A 26,581-nucleotide genomic window follows, 5' to 3' on the forward strand; every position below is an offset into this window, starting at 1 on the left:
CCACTAGACAATGAATCATGCCAAATATCTAAGCTCTAGTCCAAGTAAGTTCAGAGGAGAAGATTTTTGAAGTTTTAACTATAAACATATAGAGAATACCCATGACCCCCCGGGGCGGGGCCAATTTTGACCCCAAGGCCATAATTTGAACAAACTTTGTAGAGGTCCACTAGACGATGAATCATGACAAATATCTAAGCTCTAGTCCAAGTAAGTTCAGAGAAGATGATTTTTGAAGTTTTAACTATAAACATATAGAGAATACCCATGACCCCCCGGGGCGGGGCCAATTTTGACCCCAGGGCCATAATTTGAACAAACTTTGTAGAGGTCCACTAGACGATGAATCATACCAAATATCTAAGCTCTAGTCCAAGTAAGTTCAAAGGAGAAGATTTTTGAAGTTTTCACTATAAACATATAGAGAAAACCCATGACCCCCCGGGGCGGGGCCAATTTTGACCCCAAGGCCATAATTTGAACAATCTTTGTAAAGGTCCACTAGACAATGAATCATGCCAAATATCTAAGCTCTAGTCCAAGTAAGTTCAGAGGAGAAGATTTTTGAAGTTTTAACTATAAACATATAGAGAATACCCATGACCCCCCGGGGCGGGGCCAATTTTGACCCCAGGGCCAAAATTTGAACAAACTTTGTAGAGGTCCACTAGACTATGAATCATGACAAATATCTAAGCTCTAGGCCAAGTAAGTTCAGAGGAGAAGATTTTTGAAGTTTTCACTATAAACATATAGAGAAAACCCATGACCCCCCGGGGCGGGGCCAATTTTGACCCAAGGGCCATAATTTGAACAATCTTGGTAGAGGACCATTTGGTGATCCTACCTACCATATATCAACGGCCTAAGCCTTGTGGTTTGGGAGTAGAAGATTTTTAAAGTTTTTCCTTTTAGTTGCCATGGCAACCAGAGTTCTGCATGGAATTGAATTCTTTGAACAACTTTGATAGAAGACCACCCAAGGAACATCCCTATGAAGTTTTATTAATATTGGCCCAGCGGTTAAGGAGGAGATGTCTTTTAAGTAAATTGTTGACGGACGATGCACGACACACGCCGGACGCCGGACAAAAGGCGATCACAAAAGCTCACCTTGTCACAAAGTGACAGGTGAGCTAAAAAATACTTTTATTACTTAATTAATTGCTTAAACAATAAACATACATTTTTCCATCCTTTTCTTTTATGAAATTCAAAAGCCATTGCATTACTCTTCATATTGACAAACAAGAAATAAAAATAGTTCATGTATGTAATCATCTATTTTATTTAATTTAAACAATCATTTGATATCATTATAATTTAGTTCTTACAAATCATGTAAGTAATTTCACTTTCAATAAATTGAGAGTTAATAAACAGTCAAATGACAAATTCCTTTTATTGGATCTTCAATGTCAGATGGAAAGCTATTATTAACGAAGGACCCAAGTGATGTTTGTTCCTGCATCTGAACTGCCTAAATGCAGCCAATTAGAAATTTTGCATTGAATGTTACATATTTGGGTTAATTAAGGGCTATAATCCCTGTCCCGACAATTTTGAAGATAGAACTTAAGAAAAGTTATTGACTGGCTAAAAGAAAAATATAAATTGAGGAATATAGGCAATGTAATCTTTACAGATATACAAAAATGATTCACAGATACATATTTAGACTTATCGACATTTTACTTAATATCAAAAGGTTCTTACAAATTATTTATAATATTATTCTTCATATACATACACATCATTTAGTAAACAGTACTGTTTCAACAATTCAAACAAATACATAGTTACAAATCAAATGTTGCTGTATTATGGCAAACACTTGGTGTTCCATCAGTACTTTAACTGAACTCAGAACCTCAGATCAACCCATAAAGAAATGGAGTCTAGTAAATTCCCACTCGCCTGCCTCTTGGAACAACTGGGCCATGATTTTACCAGTTACCAGTAAGTGTTCTTTTAGACCATCATGTTGGTCAAAAATGTAATCAAACAAATCAAGACTGTCCGTAACTGGAAATCGGACCAGTTTCAATACATAGGCCACACTTTTTTTATCCAACTCCTTCCAAATGATGGGTAGTGACATGGACATTCCTCAATCTAACTTCTGCAGTGACTTCATTCATTCCTTTAGTCAAATACGGACAGTGTGAGCTGTTGAGATAGACAGCTCCTGTGACATCACATTTTATTGTGAAGAATGTCCAGCATAGATGGCTTGTCATCTAATGTAGCTTATATATCCGCCCGGTCAGCTCAATCGGTAGAGCGTTGGACTCTGAATTGGACAACCCGGGTTCGATTCCCGGGCGGACCAGGTCACTTCTGTTGTGATTGGTTATGAAATCCTTTCTACGACCATTCGCACTGTACCACTGCACCTGGCATGTACAGAAGTTGTCAGTTCCTTGCAGAGGTGAAGACACCTAGTACTGGTTCTGCCCAGGATAGGTGTGCGGTGGTTGAACTGTCACTCTGGGACCCTTCCAAGTGCTCACGCCGGGACCTGGAGTATAAACTACTAACACCACCACCTGGCAGCCTGCTCTGAAGCTTGTCCATAGCCCCATATGTGTGGCCAGTCATCCATTATCCCCATTTTAATGATAATCTGAAAATGATCCCAAGCACATTTATATGCATATTTATTATATCATATCCGCTTCTATACACTTATCTTCTCTAGGATGTTCAAACAGGCTTGATGTGACAATACAAAATGTGAAGACAAATAAACAGTGAGATACAACAAGTATATTGAATTTTCTGTCTGATTTAAAATGATTTGTAATATAAACAGGACAGGTGAAACTTCCTATTCGACAAATATCTTTTTTTATTGTCATTTCCAAGCATTTTTTATGATTAGATTATTTAATATTTCACAACTTAAATACTATCAGGAAGTCATAAAATTAACCATCTATATATATAATAAATCATATATATATATTTAATATATAAAAACAAGTCATTATACAATTGATATACACAAATTAAAAAGGTATTTTTTTATACTTCTGAAACACTGTTGCACATTAGCCACTGGGCACAAAGAGGTTGATGAAGGTTTTCCTGATGCCCTTTGAGGTTTCCCCACAATAATGAGAAAGATGACCTCTGAGAGAGATGGTGGTTATTTCCTGAAACATGAAAATTTATACATGTTGTATATAATTTAAAAAAACAGGACACTTGACAATATACAGAATGCTGTACATAAAATTCATAAGTCCTATAAATAAATGCTTTGGAAAAATCCCAGAACGTATAAACAGCAAAACCTTTCAAAACCTCTTGATTTTGTTCTCAATTGGCCAACAGAGGAAGTATTTTTTTTTCTCAAGAATCCATGAAAACCAGTGATATAAAACTGCTGACAAAAAATTAGATCATGCATTTTTCTTTAACTGTTAGTAATAGTTTAACCCACAAAACATTGGCTTTCAAACGAAAAGTTATCATTGGTTTGCAGATACTAAGCCAAAAATTTGCTCTTTCCAAGACAAAAAAAATAAAAAAGTTGTAAAAACGGTAAATTTGTGAGAGTGCAGCTTTAATAATAATTAATATATTCTTGTAATGAAGCTGTTATGTGCTAAAAATAGAACCCAATGAAAAATAAGCATATCATAATAAGCCTAGCTTTATATGAGGTATTTACTGAATCAAATAAACATATAGGCAAATGACTGAAAAGCCTCCATAGTTAAAGCTGCACTCTAAGATCTAAATCTAAGATCTGTTTTTTTATCAACAATCTTACATCAATGGGTTGCAGATATTTACGCAAAAATTTGCTCTTTCCAAGACAAAAATAAAAAAGTTGTAAAAATGGTAAATCTGTGAGAATGCAGCGTTAAGAGTATTTTAAACTTATAATGAAAGTCATTTGCATTTATTTTATATAAGCACGAAAACTAATGTGTTATTTATTCTTTATTCTGAACTCCTTTATAAAAATGTAGGACAAAACATCCCATGTCATTTTTGACTAAGGGGACAAAACACGTCCAACCCATTTTAAGACAGGGTTGACAAAACAACCCAGATCATTTTGACATGGTGGACAAAAAAACAAGGAAAATATTGGCAGTTCAAAAAGTTAAGACCCCCCTCCCATCCTACCAACACTTGAAAGATTAAAACTAATTGGCCATTATCAAGATGTGTTTTATTACCCCCAATAAACACCCTTTTTCACTTAATTTATTAGGTGTAAGAAATGATACGATGGAGATCTTTATCACAGCATAAGGAAGACACAGTGACTTTAATCATAAGGATTTCCTACAAAGCTACAGTATAATATTAAGTTCAGCATTATGATAATCCTTACTTCAAAACACTCTTCTTAAAAAGGTGTTCAAGGCCAAAATCTAATATTCATATTCATTACAGGCTGCTTTGCATGACAATTATTAATTTCAGATATTTGCTTTAAGCAATTTATTTTTAATTATAAAAACACTTTCTCATAGTTTTCAGTTTTCATCTTCTTTTTGATATTGACATGTTAATATTAAAGGGGCCTCATGTGTTTTTAATATTTACGTTAGTCTTATATTAAAGCTGCAAACTCACAGATTGAACGTTTTGACAACTTTTTTTTAAATTTTTGTCTTCGAACAAGCGAATTTTTGCGTAAATATCTGCAAACCAGCGATAAAAGACTGCTGACAAAATTGCAGCTTTTCATACTTCCATCCAAAATTGATATTTTATGCATTTTTCTTAAAGTGTTAGTAGCAGTTTAAGCTGTAAAACATTAAATTTGGAATGGAAATATCAAAACCCGAAATCTAATCTTTAGTCAGCAGTCTTTTATCACATAAGCAGGTATTTACGCAAAGAAATTCTAATACATAAAGTTTAAACAAAAAATAAAAAAGTTGGAAATCAATACGTACACAAATTGACTAACATATATTTTGAATAATAAACCTTAAATTACTTTCCAAAGAATGCATTTAAGGAAAAGTTACTTACTGAAAACAAGACTGTAACAATGCATGTATTTTAAAGTGAAAACGCATATATATTATGTATTTTAAAAATGTAATCCTTTATACTTTTTACTCTTTCTGTTTTTAAAAAGGATGTAACCCTAACCAAATCATTTTATTTTTGGCCCTACTATAACACAATCAAGAATTTAGCCCCACATTCCAGAATGCAGGGCTTAAATTGTGTTATCATTTTGATCACTGACATGACATCATTGACAAAATAAGGATTCAAAAATCTTTGTTTCCGCCCAACTGACCCTATTTTTATCCTTCTGATCCTTTTTTGTTTTTGGTGTTTTGATCAATATGTGCTTTTTTAGTAAAGACCTTAATAATTCCCTGATATAGGTCAGTTTGCCAAAGAAACATGGTCCTCAAAAAAAAAACAGTTACCGTATGCCTACCTTTTTTGATATTTAAATGGAAACTATGAATACTTTTTTTTGGTCTAAGCAACAATTTTTGTTTGAAGCCAGTTGTGCATACTGTGTATTTTTTTTACTTAATTACATTGTATTGTCTGCAAATTACCAATATCAAATCCATTGTCCTATTTAACAGGATAATGGTTTTGATATTGGTCCCATGTATTATCATTATAAGAAGTGTAGGAATTTTATTCAAAACCATTTGCAAGATGTGTCATGTTTGGTGTCAATATTATGCTTGAATTATCATATTTTATATTTGTCATTGTTTGATATTTAATTTGTATAAGAAAATGAGGAATAATAAAACCTCTGAAGTTTTTTCCTCAGTTGGTAAGAATTACACCTGTTGTTGTTGTTGGGTTAATAAAAGTCTGCTTGCCTATGGCTCCATTATGGCTTGACCCTGTCACTCCCCGGCGAAATAATGACCATGGTCGACCATGGTCCCCACGGTTTTTGACAGTTTTTGACGGTCAACCATGTTTTATCATGGTTAACCATCAAGTACCGTGGGAAAATCATTGCCTGGACCACGGTCGACCACGGTCGACCGTGGTCGACCATGGTCTACCATGGTACAAAAAAAGATCACCATGGTATACCATGGTTTTTGAAGCTCAACCATCAAGTACCGTGAAAACCCCCACAGTAGACCATGGTACAAAAGTTTTACTCCGAGAGTCACCATTTCAACCATGGTCTACCATGGTACACCAAGGTTGACCATGGTCAGCCACTGTGACAGTTTACCATAGTCTACCATCATCCTTTTTTATCTGATTCTTTACTTTGGATAAGTCTAAAAATGATTTGTTGATTTTGGTAAATAACAGAAATAGCAACTTAATAAATGTGGTCTTATTCTTTACTGATATTTAGTAAACACACAACTTGTCAACAACAGAAGTTGTGTTTCAGTATTAACCCTTTACCAGCTGTTCTGCTAATTTTAGACTCATCCACAACGAAAGCATCTGATGGAAAGGAAGAATATCTATTGGAAAGGAAGAATGCCAAATTTGAAAACCTTTGAAAACATTGTGGGAAATAGAGCATTTTCTCATTACCGAGCATCTATGCTCCTCTGTGAAATGATGTTCTTGTGTTTAATTACTGTTCAAGAACTATGCAAAACTGTACTAGAACAGTAACTGATCACTTTTAAGAACAGTTGTACTTGAACAGTTCAAGAATACTTTTTAAGAACAGTTCTTGAATTTTTTAAAGACTATTGTTGTTCTAATACTGTTCTATATTAAAGTCTAGTACAATATAAGAACAGTTCATGAATAGTGTTTGCACTTAAAATGTTCTTGAACTGTTCATAAAGACAAGTTGGCACATTTAAAGAATAGTTTATGAACTTTTATGTTCTTAATATGTTCTTGAAATGTTCTTTTTAAACAATTTGGCACATCATAGGAACAGCTTATGAACATGGCAAGTTCTTAAAATGTTCTGCATATGTCTTTGAAAGGAAACTTGTACAAAAACAAGTAGTTGCATCAGCAACAGGCAGGAAGTTGAGGTAGCTGTGGTTACAACTGGCTGGTGCATTTAGTGTAACACATTTGGCCCAGTTATAACCCAAAGATTATAAATAAAAAAATAACAAACGTAAAGAAAATTCCATATCAAAATAACATGAACATTAAAATTAAATTTATTTTAATTAAAGCACCACATATATCATATGTATCATGTAAGGTGCCATGGATTGCTGGTCACATTGCCTGGATACAGTAATTTATATTTTTTATATATTTTTTTTTTAATATATTTTTTTATTTATTTTTTGTCAAGATTTTGTCAAGTTATTAGTAACTTTTTTTCATGAAAAATGTGGAATATTTTTTAAAATGACATATATTCACTATCTTGTCAAAAAAAAAATTAAAAATAAAAAAATATTTTATTTTATATAAAATTACTGTATCCAGGCAATGTGACGAGCACCTGAGGTCAACACTGGTTAATTAGTTGTTAAACCGGTTAAATATAATATTTACAAAATACTATAGCCATATTCTAACGTAGCTATATAACTATATTCTAACGGTTACGCATTTAAGACGAAACGCTCTTCACTGGCGGAGATAGTTTCGAACGCCCGCCATTTTTGTCGAAATAATGCGCCAAATAAACTGATGTCTTGTTTCGTTTATTTAAGGTAAGTTCAAGCGATGTAAGGAGTATAATTCAGTAACGTTTATAACGATCTTTTACGCTAATATTATTGTTTAAAATAACATAGCAACATTTTGAAGTAATGAGCAAATATGTTTTGTTGTAATACATTTTCGCGACAAACATACGAAATACGTTTGTGTAGAAACACAGTTAAATGCTTGTTTTTGACTAGCGTTCAGCTAATACTTAATTTATATATATATATATATATATATATATATATATATATATTAAAGCAGCTTTTAAATTTGTTTCTTAACGTTGGTAAGCTATTTTTGTCGAGAAAAAGGATCAATTGTAATGGGCCGGCAGCGATGCAAAAGTGGGTGGGGAAGGTCAAAAACTAAAACCTTTAAAAAAGTTTTTATTGTTTTGAGGAACGATCTTTTAGGGGAGTGAAACATATATTTTTGGCTACATGTTAGTAGGGAGTTAACAAATTTTACAATAGAATATTAATATTTTTTATAAAAAAAACTTTCACATTTATTCTAAAAAGTCTGTTGACATTATCACTTTGTTTTCATGTCAAAATGTTCCAGACTACCTATTTAACAATGTTGTGAGTTCGTTATTATATCTTGTCAAATAAAAAAAAAGTTCTTCAGGTTAATAATGAAAAGTAGTGGATGAGAGATCATTTCCGGGTTACAAATATGTTAATATCTTTTTAAATATAGCTGCAATCAAAACAAAGACATTGTTGATTGGACAGTTTCAATAACTTCGACTCAGTCACAAATATACTCTTTTTGTTTAAAGACAATATAGCTTTTTGATTTGAAATCTGATAAAATCTTATATCATAAAATATGCTCAAATCCTAATTACAGCTCCTCATGTTGCAATGGATAAATGGGTATGAATCATGCTTGTTAAATATTGAACCTCAAAACTAAGAAGAAATTGATTTTTTTAACATTTTTAAATTTTGGTCCTTCAATGGACTTTTGCATCGCTGCCAACCCTTGACCTTTTAAATAACCACTATGCAAGCAAATTATGGTTAAGTGTCTGAAATGTTGTTTCGTCTATTTTAGCCAACCCAAAGGAGCTAACAAATAAATCATCAGTCCTCAAAAGAATCAACCAGTGAAGGAGAAAAACATTCAAAGCCGTAAATTGTCAAATCCATCAGTGAGTAGACTATTTTTTAAAGCAAATGGTAAGATTTTCATTCTGGTTTTGAAAACAATATGGTTGGATGTGTGGAGTGGATTTTATATGTAACAGACAAACACTAATGAGAATCTTTAAAAAAAAAATCAGACTCAATAAATTTGAGCTCTTTGGTTCGAAAGAATTAAATAAGCTATCATTAATTTATATACCTGCAACATTGAAATCTTAATTCGCACTGATTTGATAACCAACTGGCCGTTAGTTATTTGAAAATGTTGGCAGTACAAATAAATAAAAGAAATATTTTTCAGGTTGGAAGATGGATGTCAAAGTCTCAGACAACGAAAGGCTTCCAGAGTTAAAGCGACAGTCCGCAAAAGTAACCGTATTTCAAAAGTTTTTAATAAGTTCCACATTGTTTCAGACCGACTGAACCGCAGTTATTTTTTAAAAAATCGCTTTAATAACTTAGATTTAACAAATTGAAAATTGCCGAAAGTTGCTATTTTTAGACGGCAAAAGAGAAAGTAGGTCTACGGTTTTTCCGACTACTCTTGGGGGCGATACTATTTCCCGGTCCCGGTCTCATCCGGTCCCGGTCTCCTCCGGTCTCTGTTTTATAGTAGCTATCGGGCGTGATCAAAAAGGTGTTAATGACCGCGGGGGGTAATAGGATTACAAAAGATTACAGTTGATTAAAACATTAGATATTTGATGATAATTATGTCACTATTTATTTCAAATTTTATATCAATAAAACATAAAATAAATTTAGGCAAAGATAAAAACATGAAATATGCACATGTACTGAAATTAATGTCATGAATAACAAACACATTGAGTGTGTGTTTTTTTCATATTAAATTCAGTTATAAGTATACTATTGATAATAGTAATACAAAAAATAACAATGCTTGACTACATGTAAATCAAATTTGTAAGTTATCTCAGTACTTCAGGAATTCTATTATCCTTCTTTTGTTTAACTATTGATTTTGTTGCAGCAGATGCGCTTCCACGACCAGTTGCCTTATGTATTTCTGCCAACTGATCGTCTAATTTTAATTTTTATGCCGACGCATTTCATGTGGAATCTTAAACGATAGAGTACCAGTAGATAAAGCTGTTATGTATATGCAGCTTGCGTGGAAATCGTGGCTATCGTGAGGAAACGTGTTGGAGCGTGTCAGAGCGTATCAGAACGTGAACGACAATCGGGGATACCGTAGGAGAGCGTGACGCAACGTGGAGCAATAAATGGTAGAAAAGTGTATATCGTAACAGATCGTGGTAGATCGTAGCAGAGCGTGGAGCTATCGTGAGACGTCGCAGCGAAGCGGGATGAAAAAATGTGTCCACGCTGGTCCCGATCTATTGCGATTGTATTCCACGTTCTGTTACGCTCCGTTACGTTTTGTTACGAAGGCCACGCTATGTCACGATTAGAAAATGAATCGGGGCAATCGTGGTGAAATTTAAGTTTGATTTAAAATCTGTCCCGATGCCCAAGATGTCCCCGATTCAACCACGTTCCGTTACGCTCCCCCACGATCACCCCGATTCGACTCCACGCTCTGTTACGTTCGCCACGATGCTCTGGAATCGGGGACATCGTGGTAATCGTGGCCTAATATAAACCTAGCATTAGCGAATAGCACAAAATTATAAACGAAAAATGGAGACATAATGTGTTGATTACTTCAGAATGGCGCAACTTCAAAGAAACACTCTTCATCTAGTAGCTTTAATGTCTAAGCACACGCATAATTACTATAATAGGATGTTATAACATTGCAACTTTTAGCTCCAGAAAATGTGTTTGTGTACTTTTTCTCCATTCATTGATTTACTTGTTTACATGCGATGAACATTGTATAATGTTTTACGCAATAAACATATCGTATCGTATCGATATGAGTCGGATATGCAAACATGGAATTTTTCAATTGTAATCATTTATGCTTAAAAAAAATTATGTCAGGGGGGGGGGTAATCATAAAAGGAAGAACAATAACATAACATAACATAATTTAAAAGGTGCAATTCTAAGTTACTTCATACTCTAGCCGTCCTCAATCTTTTATGCAAAAAACATGAGCATTTGTACTGCATCGCATCTTTCTCTACACCTTTAACACGAATTGCATGAATAGTGTATACCTATAACAAATTGCATAAATTAAGACATAATGTTTATATATTTTATACCATTTTGTTACATATAAAAACAAATAAGATTGTCAAAATCGTGTTATAAACATCAGCAACACAATCCGTTGCCTGGGGCCATAAGTTATGAACCGGGAATTATGAGACCGGATGAGACCGGATTTTACGAGGAGAGACCGGGAAATAGTATCGCCCTGCGCATGCGCAAGAACTTTGGAATCCCACTGTTTTTTTCTATTTATATAACCGTTAACTCTCGGGGCCGATAGTTAAGAAGAGATATTGAAAATGACACGAAAAACTCATTTCTAGGTCGATTTGAACCAAATTTTTTTGGATTCGTCAGTCAGGAATGCTTATCAACACATAGATGAATTTTATTTTTTTTTCATGGCTAATTTGCCCGATTTGCGGACTGTCGCTTTAAGAAAAGACCACTTCAACAAAAACAATCATGCAAAGAATGACTGCAAAAAATCTTTTCGCAGATGCGTTTCATCATCAAGTGTATAAGGAAAAGGGACCTGGGTACAGAGACTAGATGTAAATGTCAAGGACTGAAATGAGCAATTCAATGGTTTCTTACTAATTGTGTTTATATGCGTCATAAGAAATTAAAACTGTTATAAATGGATGTGTAGTAATGATGAAATTATCACCCTGTGTCGAATGACATTAACTATTCATGAATTTAGTTCATGAATGACATTTTGAAAAAATAATGTTCATGAACTGTCAAGTTCATATACTAAGCAGGAGTTCATGAACTTAGTGGGAGTTCATGAACATGATTTGTCCAAATTGTCATTCATGAATAGTTCATGTTATTCTCATCAAACGCTTGACGTCACTGACATGGATAAGTAATTTGCTGGACTTAAGAAGCTCGATACATGGAAAATGATAAATGCGAATCAATTAATACGCTGTCGTTCTAGAATCAAAATAACAACTGTATGACTAACTTTTATCAGTAAATACAAAACTGAGTTTGGCGCGCTGATGCAAAAAATTAAGTCATTAATAACTATGCATTTAAACTCCAGAATTACCTTTAAGAACCATTAATGTACAGGTGCATACTTTTTGTTTCTTAAATACAATAACTTTATCAACTGTGTTAGTTTGAATTTTTTATCCATGTTTTTATGCACATTGGTTAAAAGTACATGTTTGAAAAATATAATGATATAATTAAGGAGAGATAACAGTTTTACTTGCGTCTATGCTGTAAGAGCGCAGTAGGGCATGTGAGCAAATTTCATAAAGCATTTTAGAGCATCTTGGGTCATTTGCTTTCTTACCCTACTGCGTTCATACAGCATTAGCGCAGTAAAATGTGAGCAATACTTGTAACTTTAATACATAATCATAAATGAAAAAAATGTTCATTGTGGTAAAACAGAAGCAGTTAAGAAAAGTAATCTACTTTTCATGAAGAATTGAAATTGGTTACCTAAAACTGGAGCTTATAAGAAAGTGTTTTCAATTTTCTTGTTGACTATTTCTTTCATAATAGTGGTTGACATTTTAAACAAGAAAGTTATAATGTAACAATTGTTCAAGATTTGTTCCTAAAACGTTATCGTTTAACAATTGTTATCAAATCTAATCAGGAATGTACTGGGTAGATTTCAAGATTTTAATCCATGCAAGAACATTTCTAGATCCGTACTTGATCTATTCTTAACGTGTACAAGAACCACTAGAAAATGATAAGAACATTTTAAGAAATGTGCATGAATTGTTCTTGAACTGTTCAAGAACTGTACTTTTACTACTATTTAAGAAATGTGCATGAATTGTTCTTGAACTGTTCAAGAACTGTACTTTTACTACTCTTTAAGTGTGCAGGAACAATTCAAGTTCTTGAAATGTAACAGTTTCAGTTTAAGAACTATATTGTAGGAACAATTGTTCAAGATCTGTTACTAAAATGCAGTTCTGGAACTGGAACTGTTACATTTTAAGAACTAACTGTTCTTAAAATTTGTCCAATTTAACATTTCTTAAAATGTACTTGAATTGTTCCTGCACACTTTAAGAGTAGTTCAAGTACGGTTCTTGCACACTGTTCAAGAATCATTCATGGACATTTCTTAAAATGTTCTAATCTTTTTCGCATAGGCTGAATAAATGCTCACATTTTTATCAATGGTCATGTTCTTATATATGTCCTCGGTTTTAGTTCATTATAGAAGTCATACTGGGATATTACTGTGATGATCTTTCCATGTCATTAAAAAGGGTAGCGTGAACAAACCATCAACATTGTAATCAGGCTTAAATATAATATTTATTTTCTACTTTTCTTTCTATCAGAGTAAATGCTGAAGTCTTTATACATTTGTACTGGTTGCCCAAACCAAGTATCAACTGATCAGGACCCAACCTACCTCGAGTACATTATATAGGTAACTGCCGATCCAGGCCTTTTTATACTCAAGAATTCTGCCAATGAAATGACGGAATTCTGCGAAGAACGGCAAAATTCTGCCGACCAACTTAATTTGGCTTCCAATATATTACTCGATAAAAATGGATGAAAGATACTTGGTTAAGGCACTCAGAATACACAAAATATCTAGTTAACTCATTATCTCCTATGCTATATTTAGATTGCGACGTCATTTTTCTATTTTTAGCTAATCAAAAATAATCTCGAATACAAAGTATCGGATTAAATTAATGGTTTTAAAGACATTATGGGAAAAAGAGCATTTGCTTCTGAGGAACAAATACTCTATTTCTCATAATGTCTTCAAACATCAGTCACAATAGATGCACAATAATGCGTCTCTAGGAGATAATGCGTTAATATACATTACCTGGAAGGTGACTTGACCCTAATTTACAAAATATGCCGAATTCTGCCATAGAAAGTATCAATTCTGCCGGAAAGAATAATAGAACTAGTAACAAATCGATGACGTCATGCACAGTGATGCATTGCGCATCACTAAAAATGGCGGCCTCCATAGTTGAATGTGCCCAGAGCCTTAAAAGTGAGCGATTGACGAAATTTAGACAAAAAAACATCAACATGAATGGTAGAAGTGCAAGACGTATTTTTGGTGCATTATACCCCAAGATGTTTCAGAGTTATCTGCCCTTGAACTTAGGCTGTTTTCTTGCAACATTGTGCACAATTGTTAAATACGGTAGCTAGTTTGTGGAGCAAACTTCTCCTTCAGTTTTTGATGGATTACAATGATACTTGGTATACATCATCAACATGAATGATAGAAGTGCAAGACGTAGTTTTGGTGCATATACCCCAAGATGTTTTAGAGTTATCTGCCCTTGAACTTAGGCATTTTATATAGTGCTTACTTATATGTATCAGATGGCATCTTGTTTTGTGACAAGGAGGCTAATGGGGGTATTTGTCACATTCAGTGACTGTTCTAGTTGTTTCTGGCCAACGCTCTACCACTATGCCTCTGGAGCGGTTTTAACAGAAGGCAATTTCTATTTGTCTCATTTCGGGTTTGATCTTTTTGTTAAAAATGTGTTATTCTGTAATAGATAATTAATAAGCCTCAACTGTCCATTATGCAAAATATTGGAGGGTCTTCGGCGCTACGTGCCGCCGCCGAAGACGCTCCAATATTTTACATAATGGACAGTTTGAGGCCTATATCATACTAAATATATATATATATATATATATATATATATATATATATATATATATATATATATATATATATATATATATATATATATATATATACTATAATTTTGTTGTAGTCAAAGTTTGGCACAAGTTGTTAGCTATTGCAGAGAAATAAGACATTTTTTTTCCTTCTCATATTCATGTAAATGGGATATCAACAGAATACAGTACTCGGCATGCTAAACTAGATGACGCCATAAACATATTTTAATCAATACAATTCCATTTCACTGATTTTGATCTTTGTTAAGTTTGTTGTCAATCCTATTTATGTGACCATGGTCTACCATGGTATGTGACCATGGTCTACCATGGTATGTGACCATGGTCTACCATGGTAGTTCATGGTCTACCATGGTAGTTCATGGTCATATACCATGGTAGTTCATGATATATCATGGTAGTTCATGATATATCATGGTATACCATGTAACGTCAAATGGCCGCCCCACGGTTTATGACCATGGTCTACCATGGTGTGCTACCATGGTCTACCATGGTGTGCTACCATGGTGTGAACTACCATGGTAGTCCATGGTTGTCCATGGTTATTGGCCATCATTTTCGCAGGGGAGTCACCCCCTAGTGTGACTGAAACATGTTTGTGAGGCCAAAGGGGGATCTATCTTCATTGAATGTCAGCATTTATTTTAGCTCCACCCCTTTTACTTGACCTGGCATCGCCTCTTTCACTGAACCTGACATCTGATTGGCTGAATGAATATGCCTTTTAAATGTTTCCTTATGACTGACAGCCCCCACCCCCCACAGAGAAAGACTGGTCATTTAAGACAATCACAATCATATTTTGAAAAGGGGGCTATATGCATGACTATGAATTGGCTTGTAATTGATTTAAGATAATGATCATTATCTGCAGTTATGCACCTAAATTCATAAAAAATTCATGTTTCTTATACTATATGAAAATTTTGAAAGAAATACATGACTGTCAATTTAGAATTGAACTTAATTTCCATGTAAATATCCTTAAAGTGTATAACATGTAGAAGGCAAAATGTAGATTTTCACAGATTGATACAATTGCTAAAAGGCATGTTCATTTTTTCAAGATAATGACATTAATAGAAGGTTTCTACTTTGTGTAAGGTTTTCTGAATTTAAACATTTTTTTTTGTCTTCAAGTCTCTTAACATTACCAAATAAAAAGAACTGTCATCCAGTTTGTATTATGTAGAATAAGATGTAATTTGGAAGTAACTGTAATTTCGTTGTAACAAAGATGGTTTAACCAAAACTTAATGAAAATCCAACATTGATTTCGTGCATTTATATATATATATATAATTCCAGGCTACAACTATTAAGAGCATATATACTATCACACTCATCTGATATATTGGGGATTAAATTTATGTACCAGTACATTATCTTACAGAATGATAGTGATAGTCATTATCAAATTATTATCCTGATTAATAAGTAAGTTGTTGAGTGAAAACTATTTTTAAATCGAGACAATAAGGTGGATGACATGTTAATTTATTGAAAGCTTTGAAGATTTTATACAAAAGTTATAAGTTGTCTCAATTTATGATTTCGAAAACCATTAAATTGGCAGGCCTAGCATCATGAGCCACTCACAGACTTTGATGGAATTGGTAAAAGACAAAAAATAAATATTTTAGTGTTGCAAATGCAAAAGATACTGGGCCTACTTTCTATCGAGTAAAATATTCTTAATATATAAAGCTTTTTTCCATTTGCCAAATAATGGAAAATTATTTGAACTTGATTTTGAAAAATAATTATTTTTTATCCTGACTATATAATTATTTAGTCTTTAAAACAGACTCTCTTCCTTTTAAACTCTAAAATATCTTTAAAAATAAAATAAAATACATTTAAACCCATTAAGATTTAATTAATTATTTAAACAGGCCAGTCTGCACTGCTTTTTCAGTAAGGATTTTAGTCAAAATCATATCTTTGTAAGAACAAGACTGTACACCATAGGTAATTATGACCCCCCCCCCCCCCCCCCCCAATAATTATGCATATTATGCATATTTGTATACATGTATTAGCTAGACAATATACAACGATAAGTGTATTGTATATATTAGTGAGCAAATAAATGCATTAATAAATAAATAAATACAGATTTATACCGGTAAATAGATTTATAAATATAAATATTTTAGGAAAGATAAACATTAGATAAAAAATATTATCAAAGCCTTTTTAGCCATATTGTATTGGCTGGTGGGGTTACTCAAAATTACTGTGCATGGTCCGCTTACAACCAATTAAATATTTTCAATAGCTCTGAGAATGATTCATACAATCTTTGATATGATGTCAGTTTTTTTTACAAGGCATGGCTTGACTTGATCAATATAAATTTTATATTATATGACTTGCACAACTCACATGACTTTTCATATATATTCTTTAAGTTTTGTATGATAATAGATCTTTGATCTAGATTTGTGAGTCAAAACTTAAAGATACATATATATATATATTTACTGCTTCGGAATCACACTTTACACACAAGACATGTTAAAATAGATTATTGTACTCACTGTTTTTTAATTTAAGTTTATTCATCAAACTCTGTCACTCTAGCTGTCTCTGTATTATCAGCATCACAAATCAACTAAAAAAAAATAAATAATAAGAATTATAACAAGAAAGGTTCAAGTAGTTAAAAAATATATGGGCTGTCATTGGACATAATATAACAATTTACCATGATTCCATGAAATATTTTTACAAACTAGCAAACCCGAACTCGTATTTTTTTACATCTTTGTGAGATTTTGCATAAAACATCTATCTAATTCTTTGTTAATTTACCACATTAAAATTAAAATATATTGATTAACTGTACTTATTTTATAAATATCTTATATGTTGTGCACCAGTCAATTGTAACCACAGCGCCCCCAGGTCCGGGGAACAGCGGGGACTTTGACTTTCGGTCCAGCCAACCCTGGGTCTAATCCCCCTTCCCTGCGGGGACGAACTGATGGTAAAACCCCGGCCAAATGCCCCCGCACACTAGAGACTCTATATAAGGCCCAATCTCGGCTAAATTTGGCTCAAAGACAAAACCACTGCGGTCACCCGGCCATGCGTGGCCACATAGAAAGTAAAAACATGGCCCATTTCCCCGACTATTCCCAGTATACCCCCGGACCGGGGGGTGGGGGGGGGGGTGGGCGTGGTTACAATTGACTGGTGCATTGGTTATAATAACTGAGAGGCCTCAAAGATGCTCACATGACTGTGACATTTTGACCTTTTAGCAGATTAGAACAAAGAAAGGATTTTTAAGAAATATACTCAATATGGAACAGTGAAACTTTATTCAGGGGCCATACACTGTATGATGAAATAGCGAAAGAAGAGAAAATTGTGGAAAACTGACATGAATTTGGTATCAATGTGTACAATGCATTGAAACTAACTAACTGAAGTACCACATAGTTTACAATTAATTGTTTTTTCACATTTTTTTTTTCCATTAAAAAGATTACTAGGTGGGTATACATACCTAAAATAATTAATTTTTATGTGTGATTGGCTAGTCGATGTTATCACTTAATGTTACCAAGCTAGGTATATTAAATCAAATAAACAAATGTAAACTTTCATAGCAGTGGATACAACACTGGACTGCAATTTTGGCGACCACAGTTTGAACCCGGTCTCTGTTATTTTTTCTTTACATTTTGATATTTTTTTTAACAATTATGATATCAAAAGGATAAACATTTTATTGAATAATTGTCCTGTATACTGGGACTGGTTAAAGAAAATAGATTAAAAAATAAAAAAAAATAATTGTAAAGTGTGTTTTTAAGGTAGCACTACCCTAATGAAAACCTCCACTTGAAATGCTTCATTTTAATGCTTTATCCTTTATTGTTAAGCACATACCTACACATCTTTTGTGGGTTCATGTGAGCAGTTCAACTTCAAAGCAATCCAGAAGCTGACATACATGCCATATCCCCCGGAGGGGGAAAAATCCCCTGGAATTTCGACCCATCCCCCGGTCTCCCGTAGGGGGATGAAAATCCCCCGGAATTAAAAAAAGTGTGTTTAAAATTACGCAAAATTATCACAGGGTTTAATTATATATGCCTGTTTACAGTTATAATGCCCTTGTTGTTGTTGTTGAGTTTATATAGGTCTGCCCGCGCCCTATAATGGCTGCATTATGGCTTGACCCCGTCACATCCCCAAGTGTGACTTAAACAAAATTTTGAAGCCAAAAGGGGAGTTTCAACCCCATCGGTTGATGGGATATTCGTCAAAGGAGTAATTTTTTACCCAAAATGCCGCGAAACCTGCGATGAATGACATCTAGGGAGGTCCCACAGCTCTGAATATTTGATATGGTTTTATTTCTCCAGTCTTAAATTTGATATTGCATTGTATCTTAAAAAACATTTACGTGTAAGAATGGTATTTATTTAAAGGATGGGCAAGACTCACGGTCAGTTCATTGACAAGAAAGTGTTGTGAGAACAGGACTTTTTGTCCACTATATGTATTAATATTTCTAATATATATATGAACTGACCACTTTGTTGTCGATGCCCGACTATTGCCTCACTATTTACTTATTGGAAATTCTTCAAGACCAGAGAGTGCGTTGACATTACTTGTTTTGCCTACATGTTTTTTAAATGTACATGTACATATATAGAGAGGGTTACTATGGTTGTTTTAAAAATAATTAATAATATAGGTTTTTTTTTTTTATTTTTTTTTATTTATTGTTGTTGTTTTTTTTAAAACGCCCTGCGCCCGATTTTTTCCATTTTAATATGTATGTGCGGGATAAAAAATACATAGTATACTTTCTTTACACAGGTATGTAGCCCTTGGTCCAGTGCCTTCTCTTTTTTATCAATAGGTCGTAACCATATATATTTTCAAAATTTCAATATCTTTAAGTGAATGAATGAATTAGGGCTAGGATTAAAAACTGTTTTTCCTAACAATAATTACCTGGACCAGAAGCGTTATATTACAACACCTAGCATAGCATGTAAAATTATCATGGACTTCTAATAGCACTATGGATGTAACGGTTTAAATCGGTAGAATTGTTAACTCAAAATGTTTCTATACAGTTTATACCGATATTGGTTTTCTTTCTTGACAACTTCGCCCGAAAAATAATTTGGTTTCGTTTTAGTTTATGGTGACTTGCATTTAATAATTTATGGTTAAATCGATATATATCATCATACTCCTTAATACCTCATCCTTTCATGTGAAAACGAAAGAAGAAAAGAAAAGAATTGTTTTGTCACCATAATGTAGATTGAAAATCAGTAATTTATAGCTACTAAAAGTAGTAGAGATCCAATTTATACGCGTTCATCTCATAACTCCGGGGATGAAATGTTTGTTTACCGGGCTTGATAATAATGGATAGTCGATTTGGTATTCATCGTTCCAGATACCCTGCTTAAATCCATGAATTCCATTCGTATGTTTCGGTAATTCCAAAAGGTAAAATATGTAAAACAATAAATATTCTATATACATTTGGCTGTTAGCTTAGTATTTCGTTCATCGTGTGAATCTCTATCGTGTGTGACGCTTAAGGTGCCGGTTATCGTTTCGTTCCCTCTATGCTCATTCTTGTTCAATATAATATAATGTGTTTGTAGTTGTCATGTAAACCTGCCATATTTGTTGTTTGTAATGAACGTATCTCTAAACAAGGCGCCGGAGGGGATCGTGATGCCCCTCACTAAGATAAAGTTTTATTTATAGGGAATATATATAATGCCCTTCCTGTCTTAATTGGATTATCAACTGATGGTGTGTTTTAACAACACCAATTGGGTGACACTTAATAAGTCAGCAGGGCACATTTCATGCATTGTTTTGATTGAAACTGACAGAATTTGCGTAAGAAATGTCAATTAGACTAGTCAGATAAAGGTTGATTTTCATTAGTTAAAACTATAGGTTTTATCCAATCAGAGAGGATGTAACAAATTAAAGTGTTTAAACATGTGTCATTGTCATCAAAAGGATTTATAATTTAAAGGTGACAGTACATTATTTAGTAAAGAAAAGGATTAAAATAACTAATAGACAATGCTGTTCTTTGTTATGACCCACTAATATGTTTACATACATGACATGACCTTCATCGCAAATATCGGAAAATAACAGAACTTCCAGAAGAGAAACTGAAAGTAGACAATTCGGATGAAATGACTTTTATTTATTTTAATATTATGGTGGTGATGTTTTTTATTTTTTGATGAATGCCAAAAGATGATATGTTTATGAACTTAAACAATAAATTATGCATTTGCTTTTATCAGAAGCAAACAAATCTGACTATTTGGGAATTGAAATGAAAAATATTGATAAATCATTCCATTCTCTCTATTAGTCTGAAAGTCATCATTTATGATCATAATGAGCAGATTTTGTATCCAATTTTAGAGGAAGGTAAGCCCATTAAATTGTCTCTGAAACATATTTTTCTGTGAAGTATTCTATTTTGCAAGTGAGTACTTTTATTATGCAATATGGCTGTGTCTCATTAGGCCAAAAACAAAAAATGTCTTGTTTCTGGTCACATGCCTCAAAAAAAACAGGGTCGGTAGGTAGGTGTTTTTTTTTTTTTTTTTTTTTTTTTATTCAAACCTTTGGAATGAAATAGTATAGCGTTTGAAAAATGATGAAATATTGTCTGCCAATACAACATCATCAAATATGGCTTAAAGGAAACTGGACACAAGTTTATAACCATATTTATGTATTTATTAGTTTAACAGAACAACAACAGCACTATTACATGACAAGAAGCAACAAGTCCAAGACTAGAATTTGAAATAATCTCAAGAAACAATTGTCATTCTTTGTCAGAAAACAAATATAAATATGGATGGAAGAAACCGTAATACTGGGCATTTAAACATCACAGAGACAAAATATCATTTTATTAGATTCAGTGATTTATGCAATGCATAAAACTATGTCTGTGATAACCTTTAGCTGTATATTTTTTTATGTTTAATATGAAAATTTTGAGTCAGATATTTATCTAAATATTTTTTTCACAGGTTTTATAAAAAATGATGTCTTTGTTCTGATCATATTCACACACACACACACACACACACACACACACACACACACACACACACACACACACACATATATATATATGAAAATAATAATAAAATGACATGTGTTTATATGAATAAATCTATAAACATTTTCACCTGTTCATTATTCATTCAAGACTTCCCCATGTCCCAACCCCATAGACCAATTTATCAAGGTATATATATATATATATGCATTCATAGCCAAAACAGTGAAAACTTAGATCTGTAACATACTATGTTAAGCAAACAGATTTGAGTATCGGGCACCTAACTAAGTGTAATGTCAATGGTTCTTCATACAGAAAATTAATTTTAATCCTTTAAAACATTAAAAACGAAGGTCCAAAATTGAAACGTTTTAATATGACGTTCGGTATTTGAGAGAGACGAAGTATTTAAATCCATTCACTGAAGCATAATGATTCACGCTTCGTCGGCATTATTTTGCATTAATTCGTCCGATTCAAATAAACCTTGTATATGTGTATAGATAGTCTTTTGAATTACGAAAATGTCGGTGCCAAAACTGTCATTCTCGGTCGAGGCATTATTTGTTTTACAATGGCCCTTTTACGATATCTAAACAACCATACAACTTACCGAACATTTAGCTTCAAGTCGGACATTTTCTCGCTCGCCATGTAAATCGATGAAAAGACTTTTTATTGTTGTTTGCGAATGGGCAACTTTAATGACACTACAACCGTCGAAGTGCGAACATTTGTCTATTTTTATGGCCATCAAATGCGTAACAGACGTCGTCTGCGCAGGGTCAGCCATCTTCGACACGGCCGTATAAAAAACACGTCACGAATATAATATTACTGTCGGATAGCGCGGTTTACTCTTCGGCGCCGGGACCGGGAATCCCCGCTCACTTTACGCTAATTATAAAAAACGGTCTTTACGCTATAAAAAAAAAAAAAACGGTCGGGGGGTAAAAAGTAGGGTCGGTCGGGTGACCAGAAACAAGACATTTTTTTTATTTGGCCTTACAATATAGATGAAGTGCTGGAAAAAGGGGTAGACAAGGTAAATTGGCACGTGTGTCATGCCCGTAATGCTACATGGCGATGATGAAAATTCTCTGGTATGTGACCCAAATCCCCTTAAATTCTGGACATAATCCTCTCGGGAGTCTTTCAAAATTATGGCAATTTGTTTTTTTCGTACTTGCGTCTTAAAATACTTTGAAATTTTGTCGAATTAGACCTGCTAAAAAATCCCCCTGAATACTACCAAAATCCCCCTGAATTTTCAGACTTTTGAACATTAATCCCCCTGAATGGTCTCCAGAAAATATGGCATGTATGGAAGCATCTTTTTATTTTCCATTTCATTAGCTTACAATTTTCAACAGTAGTTTTATTAGAAAATAGTCATTTTCTTATACCAAAGGTAAAACATACTGTTTTTTTTTTTTGCATAATGTTCCTAAAAGTTTAAAGATATTTCATATTGATAAGGAACAGGTCATGAGTATTTTTTGAACTTGTTGATTTCGCTGTAAAATGACATTCACAAGGACTCATTTTTATGCTGTCAAAACATTGTGTTAAAATTTTAATTACTATTTAAGTACAGTTTGATTATATTTGTTGATTTGACAGTAAAATTCTTCTAAATTTATAATCAGGAAATGATACACATAATAATAAGAAATTATCAAGCTGATCATAGTTTGAAATGATGCCCATAAGGGGTATTCTACCTTTAAATATACACGCAGTTTAAAAAACCTTAAAAGCTTAGTAAAGATATTAATTAAACGTTGTTCCTCAATGCTGTTATTACATATGCCTAACAAAAAATAAAACAGCTTTCCTTGTTTTAGGTGCGGGGGATAGCAGAGACTTTGTCTGAAATAGCTCATTTTGAACTAGTTTAATACTCTTTAGTCAACTATATTAAATTATTAAATAAGTAAATCCTTACACAATTTTAGTGGGAAATGCGCCATCTCTATCCCCCCTTGCTACAATAATGCACCAGTCAATTGTAACCATGCCCCCCCCCCCTCAAGGTCCGGGGAATAGCCGGGACTTTTACTTTCGGTCCAGCCAACCCAGCTAAATCTTAGTAAGACCGTAGAATTGTACGTTTACGGATTTTTGTATGTTTTATGATATGGCAAATCCTTCACATACAAATTGTTTAGTATCAAAAGTGGGTAGTTATTCCGATCGGGATTCCGGGTTAAAGCATTAAACATCTCAAAAATATCATAAAACAAGAAATATTACCAGATTATGTTATTTTATATCAGTTCCATACATAAAAATGTCATATCCTATGAATAATATGAGTTTGACGGTTTTTTTTTCATTTCTTGCTGTCAAAACATAGCGAAATATACATGAAGGGCACCTGCAAGGCTTCAGGGCACAATTTTTAAACAATTGGAACATTTCGGCCATGGCTGAGTTGTTACGATTGTATTTACGAGGTCTATCTAGAAGCTTGTCAGTGGTGGCCGAGTTATTACGATTCGGTCGAGTTGTTCCGCTTGGCATAATTGTTGTCTGTGTCACTCAACTTTTGTTTTGTTGGAAAGGTAAATAATGTGTTTTAATGCAAAATAACTTTTCACTTACATGGTAAAGTATGAATATAAACCTTTATGATCAATTTAAACCATAAAATACTTCACTTAATACAATTTCAATATTTTTCAAAACACCCCCGGTTTTTGCACAAACCCCTTTAGACGTTACTGGCTAAAGTCACAAATCCAAACACTTTGTTTTTTACAATTATCTTGGAGAGTTTATGTTGTAGTAAGTTAAACTTTCGTATGAAACATCTTTGGTTCATGTGAAAACAGCTGTCAAAGTACAGATTCACGATCTCGTCAATATTATGTCGAAAATCGTTCAATTTTATGGACAGTAAATCACCCTTCAAATTACGCTATGGAGGGCACAAATACCGAACACTTGAAAAGCGAAAATACATGGTCATACAATTATAATTAAAAAGTATGCTATATTAAATAAATGGCATTTTTTAGAAAAATACTTAACAAAACAAGATGAAACTTCGCAAGTGTGACCAAGGCAAGCCTCTGTATTGATCTAGATCATCGAATAATCGATGACGGTAAACAAACGCGTGTTTTAGCCGGTGTTCAGGATTTGTGCCCTGTTCGGAAATGTACCGTCAACCAGTAAGAATTGGAAGAATGTATTACACGTCTATAATTTTAGACGGGGGGGGGTAGCTACATTAATGAGCGATTAGGGATACTTTTTTTTATTATTTTGATATTTCATGTGTATCCCTGTAACTGCCATAGTCTTAAAATCGTCAAAAGACTCATTGACGGTCATTTAGGTGGACTAGGGGGGGGGGGCATGGTTACAATTGACTGGTGCAACTACTGGGACACCATTTTATATGATTTTGATATTTCTTAAAATACTCGTTGACGGCTATTTAGGCAGAGTAGCCCCACTCCCTGTCGAAGTGTGGATAAGAAGAGGCCTGTTTCAAGTGAACGTTCTTTACGAGATGTCCTACTTATTGACTGTTTATATATTCAAAAATCAAAACAAAAAAATTAAATGGAAAAAAATAAATGACTTACCAATGGGTGTTTGAGATATCAATTTGGCACCACTTTAGTGCCATTCATCGCTCTTCAAAGCTCCATAAAACAAAATCATTCGTCTAACACATTCCGGACATCTTAACGCAGATGGTATTGATTACTGTGACATGTTTGTGTTAAACCGGTTTGAAGGTACATTCACTCGAGTAATAAAGTCAAAGATGCACTCTTAAGTACTGCCAGATAAGGTTTACCACAATTAATAATATTGTTTCAATATTCCTAAAAGAATGAATAAATGTCGAAAACAATGGTTCTTATGAAGGATATGGAGTTTAATTTGAAAGAAATGAGCATTACACAAGGTATTTCTACCTTATGAGACTATAGTAGACCACAATAAATCTTTTAGCATTTACCAATCATTTAATATTTTTTGCGCTTTCTGCTATTGAAAACACGGTTACAATCTTGTTATCAGTAATAAATATTTTCAATAAATGCATTATTTAGTATGTAGTTAAAGGTTTATCAGTCACAATTGATGTTTGTTATATATGTGTATGTATTGATTTTGAATAACAGTGTCACTAAACAAAAATTAAACAAATTTACGCAATTTCACAACCTTTTTTTCCAGTTCTTCTGGAATACCCTGTATCCTCTACCTCGAAACGAAAAGTTAACTTGGACGACATCGGTACGTTGTGGTTGGGGGGGGGGGGTCACCCCCCCCCCTCCCTCTGGCCACTAGTGCAATTGCAAAATTAATTTTGATGCGTGAGGGATATACTTGAGCGACGATGTTAACCATTGCTTCAATATTTATGCATGCATATGCACTTGTTGGCATTTTTGGTGCCTCATTTCTACATCAAAAATGCTCAACCAGGTATGAGTTTATTGTATAAGTTATAGCTCGTAGTTTGTAAAATGTGGTTCTTTAGCAAATTTGTTTTAAATACGAAATAAAAGGTGTTGCTTCCAAGGTATGCATGATCAAAATATCCATAAATTATGTATGAGTCCCTTTTGCTGAGTGGTTATGCTATTTATTTGTCCATGACGTAAAAAGCGTAGGTTCACCCCTGATTAAAACAAGACTTTATTTTCATACTTTCATTGTATTTTGTTCTGCAATTTCAGTATCAAAGAGTTAACTAATTATTTCAGACACATTACCTGGAAAATGATTATTTGGTGCCAATGAGGTACGAGTCCATTTAAGAATGACAAAGTGTTTTTACAATCAGCTAGATAACAAGTTCATTTTTTTCCACATATACAAGATG

At 33.5% G+C, this 26,581-nt stretch overlaps 1 protein-coding gene and 1 long non-coding RNA gene across 3 annotated transcripts in view; one reads left to right on the plus strand and one right to left on the minus strand.

The window, feature by feature from the left end:
- Positions 1 to 26,581, plus strand: part of LOC128234635 (hemicentin-2-like) — an 84,703-nt gene that overhangs the window by 8,606 nt on the left and 49,516 nt on the right. The window lies entirely within an intron of this gene.
- LOC128234637 (uncharacterized) lies at positions 567 to 25,433 on the minus strand. The gene is made up of 4 exons (XR_008260984.1): positions 25,326 to 25,433; positions 17,165 to 17,238; positions 3,034 to 3,158; positions 567 to 2,626 (listed from the first exon to the last, which is right to left on the minus strand). It is a non-coding gene; the product is annotated as an uncharacterized LOC128234637 (long non-coding RNA).

The sequence above is a fragment of the Mya arenaria genome, chromosome 5 (assembly GCF_026914265.1).
Source record: "Mya arenaria isolate MELC-2E11 chromosome 5, ASM2691426v1".
Taxonomy (NCBI): Eukaryota; Metazoa; Mollusca; class Bivalvia; order Myida; family Myidae; genus Mya; species Mya arenaria.